General features: G+C 39.7%; 1 protein-coding gene across 2 annotated transcripts in view; it reads left to right on the plus strand.

The window, feature by feature from the left end:
• Window positions 1–10570, plus strand: part of SLC24A2 (solute carrier family 24 member 2) — a 208854-nt gene that overhangs the window by 184698 nt on the left and 13586 nt on the right. The gene's annotated exons all lie outside the window — the stretch shown is intronic.

Here is a 10570-nt window from a genome sequence, read left to right on the forward strand (position 1 = left end):
AGATGATGGAAGTGATTGTGATTTTAGACATCTCTAAAAAAATAAAATGCATAAAGATATCTCTCTTCTATTAAATTTGGATCTCCGAGGGTTGTAAAAATGTATCCTTATCAAGGACAGCAGTTTGTTATGGGTTATTGTTGTTTAAAATTAGAGCTATGATTTTAGAGCTCCTTAGAGAGACTTCATAATAAACGTTAGTCAAAAACATTAGCTCTGATAGGGGTTTCAAGATTATCTAAGCAGATGGTACCTAGAATCCATATGATTCTTTCTTCCTAAACTATTACCTTTAGTTAGGAAATGTTTACATTTTTCACTGTGGTGAGGTTTAACAGAGGGTTCGTGAACCTCAAACCCTACTATTATGTAAAAAGCAAGTATCTTTTTCTAAATGATTAAGGTTTAATAACCAGGTCCACCATTTTGAAAGCTTAAAAACAGCCAAGGATCACATATCCCCCTATTAATGAGATTATTCAATCTCTTGGAACATCAGTGAAACATAATAGGATTCTGGCACCCAAGTAATGGAGGCTTTGGTGGAAAGTGGGGATGTGTCTCTATGTATGACACTATCAGGGCACAGAGACAGTGCAGAGGAGAGAGGCCAAGGCCTGATGGTGAAAGAAGAGAATATCCAAAGATTCTCCATCCCACCTAAGTTTTCAAGACCTAAGCCATGTTAGATCTAAGACTGCCTTTGAAAAAAAACTCATTAATATCAGAGAAAACCCACTATAAACTATAAAACAAGCAAAAAGAAAAAAACTCGCAAAAGTTATGGTATCTTACCAATCAAACCTTAGCACATGGTTTCATTTCTGGAGGAGATAATATTTTTTTATTTCAATTAATGCCTATATTTTTTAAGGAAAAGTTAAGGCTCCGTTTCTATATCTGACAATCTGGACAGAATTTACCAACTGCTTAAAATGCACTCAAAGGCCTGGTGAACAAATTTAAAAATAAAATAAATATAGATCTGACTCGAGTTTCTGCCTAAATTTGAATATTGACAAAAAATTATATATTCACGAAGAATTTTACTGTTAATAATACCATTTGTCATTGTGCTTTCTGAAAGATTTTGAAAAATGTCTATTAACCATTCACATAAGATACATTAAGGGCTATTAATGAAAAGGAAAAAACTCCATTACCACCCTGAAAAAAGTACTGACATTAGTATTACTATTCCTGTGAGTAATTCTAATACAATGAAATGAAATGAGAATATTTTTATTTTTTTTATAGTTCTCCATTTGCTTTTATGTTAGTGAATCTTTTATGATTTGTATCAACAGGATTTACAAAGCCCGTGAAAACTACACAAAACCAATTTACAATAGCAATACAGAAAGAAATCCATTTTGTCAGTGGGTTGCACGTCAGCATTATTTGGGCAAAATGCAAAGTGAAGGAAAGCAATTGCATTTCACCAGACTCTCCAAATGCCATTTTATATTATAATAAATGATTTCTTGGCGTCTTAGAAAACTTAGGTCCAGGCAGCTTCATCACTCACAGCAAAATATTTTGAGACCTTGGTTTCAATTCAAAGTCATGTCAAAGCAAATTAAGTTTTCAGATTGTCATTGCTTAGTGAAACCGTTAGCATTTTGTTTTTAATATGCTACATTCTTGGTGCGAGTTTTTTTTTTCCAACTATATGTGAAAAAAAATCATACGATAGTAATATAAGGGGAGTGAATTATTTCCTACCAGTAGGCGAGCAGAGATTTATCACTTTTTCAAAACTCTGTTTGCTACTTAAATGTTAGCTCTGTTGGTTCAGCTTGTCCACACAGAAGGCAAGACAAATGTCTCAGATGTTGCTACCTCCAAACGAGATGGTTTTTGAGTTACTTCTTTTGGACTAATCTCTCAAGTGACAGAAACATAGAAGATAAGAACAGGGTGGAGAGAATGAGGGATATCAGCAAAAAAGACAAATGTAAAGATGTGGAGAAACTAAGAGATTTTTCTGAGACTCAATAAAGAATGAGTGAAAAAAAAAAGGCATTTTAAAAATAAATTAAGCAAGTGAACCCAATGATTTATTTTCAAAGCCCCCCAAAAATCTATTCCAAACGAAGTCTTTAAAAAAGAGAAATATGGTATTTTGTTATGGCAGCCTGAGCAGACTAATATGCTGACCATATGGATATTTACCTTTTTATCTTATTTCTTTTGTACCAAAGCACTGTTGTGACTTAAGCTTACAAGATGGAAAGCACTGTATGGCATGTTTCTTGGGAGGCACCTTCCACTTGCCAAACAGTTGTTGATTTCAGAGCCTTTCACTATTTTAAATTGTGACTGCATTTTGGGGATTTTACCTTTGAGAGTTCTGACTCTACTATTGTTTTTAGCTCTGTGCAAAACACAGAATCAAGGTGTTATAATATCATGAGTCTCGTTGTCTGTTTGGAAATTTTGTTTCTGATAGAAAGTTTACTTACAGCTTACTTACTGAAGTAAAATAGCATTTTCTCTTTAGGGCTGTGGAATTTCCCTTTCATATTATTTACAAGGGCCTTCTATTTAGTCATCTTACCAAAGAAGAAAATAAATTAGATTGTTGACATGACTACAGTCGATGAATGCTCAATTAATGTTAGACGAATGGATAGATGGAGGAACAAAATTATCGCAGTTTCCACTTCCATATCGAATAATTGAATTATAAAATTTTATTGCTGGGAGTATCATAATTCACCTAGTCAAACTCCTTTCTCATGGATGTCTTTGAAGAAATCGTTTCCCTAAATACTTATTAAAAAACAATAATCATAACTAATAATCATTGAGTGTTTACTATGTGCCAAACACTGTTCTATGGGCTTTTTATGGATTATCTGTAAAAGAACATTCTGGAGCAGAAGTGGGTCTTTGTCTATGATTCCCTTCTTCAATATTCCCTTCATTAAGTAAGGCACTTTCAAGATTTCTTCTCTCCCTGGGAGACTCCCACACATGCACTGTACAGGCACACACACCTTTTCACCAGTTCCCAAGGAAACCTAATTGGAAAAGTAAAACATGGCATCACTGTCAAAGAGAGTATTTTAATGCTTCAATAATAAAAGAGGTAGGAGAGCAGATAGTCCTGTTTAAAGACGATGCTGTATTGTTGTGCATATTCTTCCACTGAGGTTCTATTTGCCTTTGCACACTGAACGCTGGAGTCTGGAAATAACCCACCTCCTATTTCAGTCCCTGCTAAAGTTAGCCTTAGGAAAGTTTATTATTGTAAAGGGCTTAATCCATCTTCTACAATATCCCCTTGACATTCATTTTAGAGGTAGCCAGTGCAGGATTATCCACGGTTATGGGAATCGGAGGTGACATCAAGCAATGAAATACACATAAAATCTCAAGGCTTCATTTTGGCCATTGGTTTATTTGGTTGCCACCTCCCCCAACATCAAGCCTGTGATAAATTTCTGTACTTTTTCCTTAGACGGAGATGCTAAAGAACAAGTCTTTCTTCTTCCTCTCTGTATTTAAAGTCCTGATGTTCTTTGATATGGGCACTCACATTTCATTTTTAAATTTGTACCTGGCACTTTGGAAATATCACGGAAGGAGGTAGAGGAGAGAAGAGGATATCACAATGGCTCCTCCCATCCACACCCACACGAATTTGCCCTTTACTTCCCCTTCAAAGATGCCCTGGATGTTACAACAAAAATGCCGTAGACTACACAGCTTATGAACACCAGGAATTTATTTCTCATAGTTCTGGAGTCTGAGAGGTCCAAAGATCAAGTGCCAGGTGACAGCCTGCTTCCTGGTTCATAGATGGAAGTTTTTCCATTGGGTCCTCACATGGCAGAAGGGGCAACTAAGAAACAGATTTCTGGTCAACTTTTTCTAGAACTGTGGACCATCCAAACCACCAAAATTAGTTCTAAGCTCAATAAAATCTAGCAAAATTATGTCAATTAAATGCTCAGTGTTTGCTATAACTAGCATTTTTTTGGTTGAATAGGTCAAATTTATTACAAAATAAAGCTGAGAAGCCTGGTGTAATTGGGCATAAAACACATTCATACCTATTTTTTAGGAACAAGGAAGGGGGCAGTGTGGAATGGGGAAAGAGCGCCGAGCTGGGAGTGAGTTGGGGTTCTCTCATGAGAGTCCTCGCACTGTGACCTTGCTTCAGTATGTCACTTCATCTCAGGGCCTCATCTGTCAAATGAAGGGTGTGGTCTCAATGAATCAGGGCTTTTCAACTCCGAAAATCTGGGGCTCTTTCTCTTGGTGCCTAAAGCTTCCATTCTAAATGATCGCAGAGGTCTATGGTTACAATTTGTCTTTCCTGATCTGTCGGTGTCTATACCAGGAATTGAATGACGAGTTCTTGGGTAGGAAGGGGGTCCCACATTAAAGCATTCCATGGGACAGAGTTCTGCCTCACAATGACATGGTTTTTAAGGACTGCTGGGGCCTAACGGGCACTGAGATGCACCAGGACCAGATGCCTCACAGATTGCATGTAGTATATGTTCTTTGACTATTTCAGCATTTCCATTGATTTGCCTAAGGTCACACAGCTAGTAGGTCACAAGATGAGATTGATAGCACAAAGGAAGAGAATTAACATTTATTGATCTCCTGGTCTCTAACAGGCACTGTGCATCCTACAATTGCCTGCGTTGCTGTCCCCAGTCTATAGATGAATGCCTCTCACGTAGTCTAGACATTTCACATGTTTTATTAGTGCCTTTTTAAAAACTTTGTTGAGTATGACATTTTTAATATTCTTGATTCACCTATTCGACTTCATTTCTTAGGCTCAGCAATACCTGTATGGATCTCTAGTCCCACACTTAGCCCCTCTGGGCCCTGTTGGTGATTCTTAGCATACACCATACTCCGGGAGCTTTTCTCCATTTGGTCATTCCATATGGGCATCTATGTGGCTGAACAACATGGAGATATAAACTGGTTTCTTTCTACAGATATAAAATATATAAGCAGCAACAACAAATATGTTAAAGACCATTCTCTTTAAGTAGAAATACAAATTGCTTAAAATCTTGACCTTCACCCAACTTGACCATGACCCAGTGTTTTAGAGAAAATGAATTATATTTTTACATGCATATTTAAGTGCTGGCATTTTATTTTATCCAGCATCATGCCACATTGAAGGGGCTCCCTCAATGAGAAGAGGTGGCACTCCTGAATGCTGAAGTGTATGGTCCTTCTGTAGGGGGATAGAGAAGCAAGAATTTTACTTCCAGCCTGAATCAAACCCCAGCTGAGCTGAGATCTAGGCAGATCCAGGTGATCCTCTGAGATTGCTCTTTGTGAACTGGAGATGAGATGTTATTACCAATCAATAATACTGAACTTGAAGATGGCCTATTTTCAGATGCCTCTGGGTTTTCATTTTAATTCTCTGATAGAAGAGATTTCATTAAAGTGGGCTCACCTTCACACTGAAATCTTGCACAGTGCCCTTCACAGACAAGAATAAGATATTAGGTTGCTTCCAAGAAATAATTTTCTGGCTTTAGAGGTAACCTCTGGACTGATGAGTCTGGCTCAGGCCCCTCCACTGCAAATCTAATGTTTATTGTGGGGCAAACCATCCATACCAGGCACAAGTAGAAACAGTGTAAGATGCACATACAAAGAAGCTGAACAGATTCTCCTTATCTTAGGCTACAAACAGACAGGCTTCTGCTACTCCTCCCATTCACTAGGTAAATAAAAATCTTAAGGTGATTGCTCCAGAGACCTCCTGATAGATGCTAACTGACCTCTGGAACTGTCCTCTTCTATCTGTAGGTGTTGTGAGAGCCAGACCTCCAGATACCCATCTTCAGTATTGGAAAATGAATCTTAGAAGGTAGTTTTCCATTTTTCACAAGTGGTCACTTAGAATAACGTCTCCTCCTGCCCCACCTCTTTGCTAAAGTTATCCTCAAAATTCTGTTAGACCGCTGAAGGGCTTTAGTTTTAGGTCTGCCCTCGCCTTTTTCAAAAAGATTCGAGGTCGCTTGCAAAAATACACATGATGAAAAACGATAAAATGAATAGTTTTGAGAGAATTCAGCAGAGGATGGAAAGGAAAGGAAAAGAGTAAGACTGGAGTGAAGTGAGCACAGATTCCAGCACCTGATTGCCGGACAGGGGTTACAAATATAGCTCTGAAATCCCCAGCGCAAAGCAAAGGAAAAAATAGTATCATTTACCTGATTCATGGTATTTCTAAGATTTTTCAAAGTTTCTCAAAAGAAGCATGACTTCCTAGTGCTGAGAGTGAAAGATATTTCTCCCTAGACTCCTCATAAAGAGGGCACTGAATCAGGCAGGGTAAGGTTCCACTGTGAGCAACTAAAAACCCAACCAAAGTAACTGTGGCTCGAATAAGATGGAATTTTAGTATAGGCAGTACAGGCAGCCCGGGGCTAGAATGGCTCTCAGTGGGTGTCAGGAACTCAGATTCTTTTATATTGTTTCTCCACTTCATGGCCTAAGGTAGCTGTTCAAGCCCTAACTAAAATGTCCCCATTCCAGCCAGTAGGAAGGGCGAAGGATTGGTGAAAGTCACACTTCCACCCGTTATAGATACATCCCAGAACTTACAGAGGATGTTTCTGATTACATTTCATTGGTCAGAACTTAATCATACGGCCCTACCTAGTTGCAAAAGAGGCTGAAAATGGAGGGTTTTTTTCCAGGTCTAAGTAATGTGGGCTTTCTGTCACTAAAGCAGGTGAGCAGTATATTAGTTTGCCAGGACTGCTATAACAAAACATCTCAGACTGGGTGGCTTAAACAGCAGAAATTTATCTCCTCACAGTTCTGGTTTTCCTCTGAGGCCTCTCCTCTTGACTTATAGATGGCTTCCTTCTTGCTGTGTCCTGACATGGCCTTTTCTCTATGAGTGCAAATCCTTGATATATCTCTTTGTGTACCAATCTCCTCTTCTTATAAGGATACCAGTCATATTGTGTTAGGACCCACCCTAATGACCTCATGTTAACTTAATCACCTCTTTAAGGGCTCTATCCAAATGCAGTCACATTCTGAGGTCCTGGAGAGTAGGGCCTCAACATATGAATTTGGGGAGGACACAATTTAGTCCATAACAGGCAGAATAGATATTAGAGAACAAATAGTAGCTCTTGCCACATATTCTGCCAGCATCCCTGTAACTGGGTAAATAAGTTTTTTGGAGCCATTTGTTCTGTCTCCCCTTTTCAATCCAAGTCTCCTTGAAACTAAGAGTCCTAGAACCTAGTGCACTCATTCAGTGAGTACCTGCATGTGATGGTGGCTCCTGCCCAAAGGATCACAGCTGGAGCAAAGACTGGAAGCCAGGATTCCTGATTCTGTCATCTACTCTTCCCACTATGCAACACTGATTCCTTCAAGGTCTGACAACTAGCACACCACTATGCGTTTCAGTCTCAGGTTTTCCGTATTAGAGATTGCAAAGCCCTAATCAATAATTGCTGGCCCTGGTTCAGCACGATTCTGAGGCTTCTACAGAAATCTCAGCAGGTATCAAGTTATTTTAGACCCTTATATCAAAAGTACTTTGAAGTTTTTCTGAGTCACTTTGCATTGTTTTTGTTTTCTACAGACACTCTTCAGAAATTTTAGGATGTAAGGATAGGTTGTTGCAAGGTCAAAGGTAGGATGCCACAACTCCAGGAAAAGTTTGAAAATCAGTGCTCTAAACTCAGCAGCCTCTCCCGGGGCTAAGACTAATGAACATGCCAGCAGCCTCAGCTTGGGCAAAGGCAAACAGGCCCCAGACCTGGAACAGTATTTTTTTTTTTCCACTTTTCTAACCAGTTTGCAAGCTGTCACCCGTTGAACCAGAGTGAGATTGCACTTGGCGAGAAAACAAAGAGAATTTCCCCTAAAATATGCTGACAGCCTTGCTCTCAGGACACTTCTCAAATCCACCCCAGGGTTCTAGGCTCTTGTACTTCTCTATGGTAGAACTCGTCCCCCAAGAGGCTGTGAAGTCCCCATGGGGAGCACGGTGTATATTGCCTAAGACACATTGTCTTCTCCTCGTCCATTTCTGCCCTAGCAACAGCCACCTCAAATGCCATTTTTGGAAGCCGTACAATATAGCTAATTGTTTGCATTGGACAGTAGTGTGTTTAGAGCTTATGCATCTAAACAGACAATTATTTTCTGCTATTTGCTAGTGGCATTGCCTGCCTGGTGACTTTGGCAGATGGAGAAAGGAGTTAATCCGTAGGTTATAAGCAGAAGGGTTATTGATGAAATGTCACCATCTGTTGGTGTCATTAAAATGATATGAGTCATAAAGAGTTGCTGTTATTTTTTTCTCTCTCTCTCTCTCACAAAAAGGTTAGCTTAGCGTTTAGAAGAAGTTACTATACTGCAAATGGTAGTGGGAGACTGGATGGGGTGGGAAGGGAGGAGAGTGTCAACCCTGGAAGGGGGAGAAGCCTTGATGAACTCAGCAGATCAGCTTGATGAGTCTTCAGGGAAGTGCTGGAATCCTCTGGCTGAATAAAACCACTTATCTCATATGAGACGGGTATTTATTCAGAAAGATGCAATGCCTCAACTCTCCCATGGCCCTCCCCATTTCTGAGACATCTACTGGGCTAGGAGGGAAAATTCATTCATTTGGGTTAAACAGAAACAATCATATCTAGAAAAGAACAGTTAAAATGCACTCGGGTCCTTATTCCTCATTGGCCTCATTACACAGATTATTCATGAAGCCGGCTGACACCTTGGGAAGCTATCTATCCCAACAGGGAAGGATATTCTCTACATCTGCTGCATCTCCTATGGGGAGATTGTGGTGGCTCAGAGGGGGAACCAGGGACAGCATGCCCACACTTCTATCAAGGATGGGAGCCCTCCGGATGGACCACACTGAATTGCATAGCAAAGGAGCCAGCTTTTGGTTTTGTTGACATAATTAGTTTTCTGGTTTCAATTTCATTGATTTCTGCTCTAATTTTTTATGGTTTTTTTTTCTTCTGCTTACTTTGGCTTTAATTTGCTCTCTTTTTTTCTAGTTTCCTAAGGTAGAAACTTAGATTATCTATTTTAGATCTTTCTTCTTTTCCAACATATTGCACAGCCAAGGGATGGGGAGTGTGAGGAGTATTTAATGAGGATCTGGATGACCAAAATAAACTGCGCCAATTTCCTAATTCTTCCTTATTACCTAATCCTCTTAATTCCCTCATATTTGCTGTTTACAAACTATTTTACCCACTGCCAAGGACATATGCCCAAAGAGAGAGAAACTGTTATTACTAACCTTTTTCGGTATGGCTTAAGATTCCTTTTTAAATATTGTTATTATTTTTAATTTTAACTCCTGGAGAGTGTGGGTGATTGTGTAAACCACTACAAATCCTTCTGAAAGTACTAGGATTTAAATTATAAATAAATGAACATATCACTTCAATGAGTCGGGCCTCACACCCAGCCCTGCCTCTGGTTGAGTCCTTTTCCCCTATCCTGGCCCAAGCCTGTCCCACCTGCCAACTCCTTACGGAGAGAGGTGCTGATGGGAGTCAGTGCTGCTGCCTGAAATAGTGCATGATGCTGGAAGCAAGAGCCACGGCGGGCGGGAGCTTCATGAAGCCTATGTGGGTTATTTATATGGTCTCAAAAGGAAGAATCTTGCAAAAGTTCTTGTTGATATTTTTAGATCTGATGCTTGGTCCTGCTGCTGCACTTTCATTTTTAAACAAGCAGGGACAAGAGTGATAGATGCTGTCTGCAGGGCTGTTTTGGAGGCTCAGAGTGCCCATCTAACAGACTAATGGTCATCCTGCCAGGGCCCAGATTCCCCTTCTGTCTCTTCTAGCTCTGAGGCTTCAGAAGCTGCTGACTTCAGCAGGTGATGAATAAAACCTTGGCTGCTTGCTGCCAAGTCAGAACTATGACATTTACCCCCTGGCTCTGAGGCCCTGTGCAGTTGACACCCACAGGTTCAGTGTCTTGCTCTACTTCCCCGCTCTGTTTTTCTGAGAATGGGACATATGTTTGCATAATAAGCCTTTGGCTGGAAGTGAAATGGTTTAGAATTTAATGAGGTGATTAAATTGGTTAAAAAACTCACAGCCACACAGTAATCCTTGAGCTTAACTATTCCAAAGCCAGTGAAGGGAATTGAGTGCTGTTGCAGAATTGTTGGCTATGGTTACTTTTGTTTGCACGCTCAAAATCAGTGCTCTAAGAAAATTAATAAGTAAATAATTTTTTTAATTTTAATTTGTAAAAGATATCTCTTTCAAGGATTTCTGCAATGAATCCTGTGGCTTTGTCTTCAGGAGAAGGAAGAAGGGAGAAGGTGGGCATCAGGGTGTTTTGCTCTGCAAATGTGATTTCTCATAAAAAGTTCATGGATCATATCTATAGCCCACTGCAGTTGAATCGTCAGTTCATTTGAGAAACTGAAGAGTATACAGGGAGGAAAAAGAAAGTTCTTAAGTCTTCATGGCTGGACAATGTGCTGTTTGTCCCTAGGACTCAGACTGTGGTAGATCGAGTTTTCTTACATTACAAACCTAAAAAACACATAAATGAAACT

The sequence above is a fragment of the Pteropus alecto genome, unplaced genomic scaffold (assembly GCF_000325575.1).
Source record: "Pteropus alecto unplaced genomic scaffold, ASM32557v1 scaffold95, whole genome shotgun sequence".
Classification (NCBI taxonomy): Eukaryota; Metazoa; Chordata; class Mammalia; order Chiroptera; family Pteropodidae; genus Pteropus; species Pteropus alecto.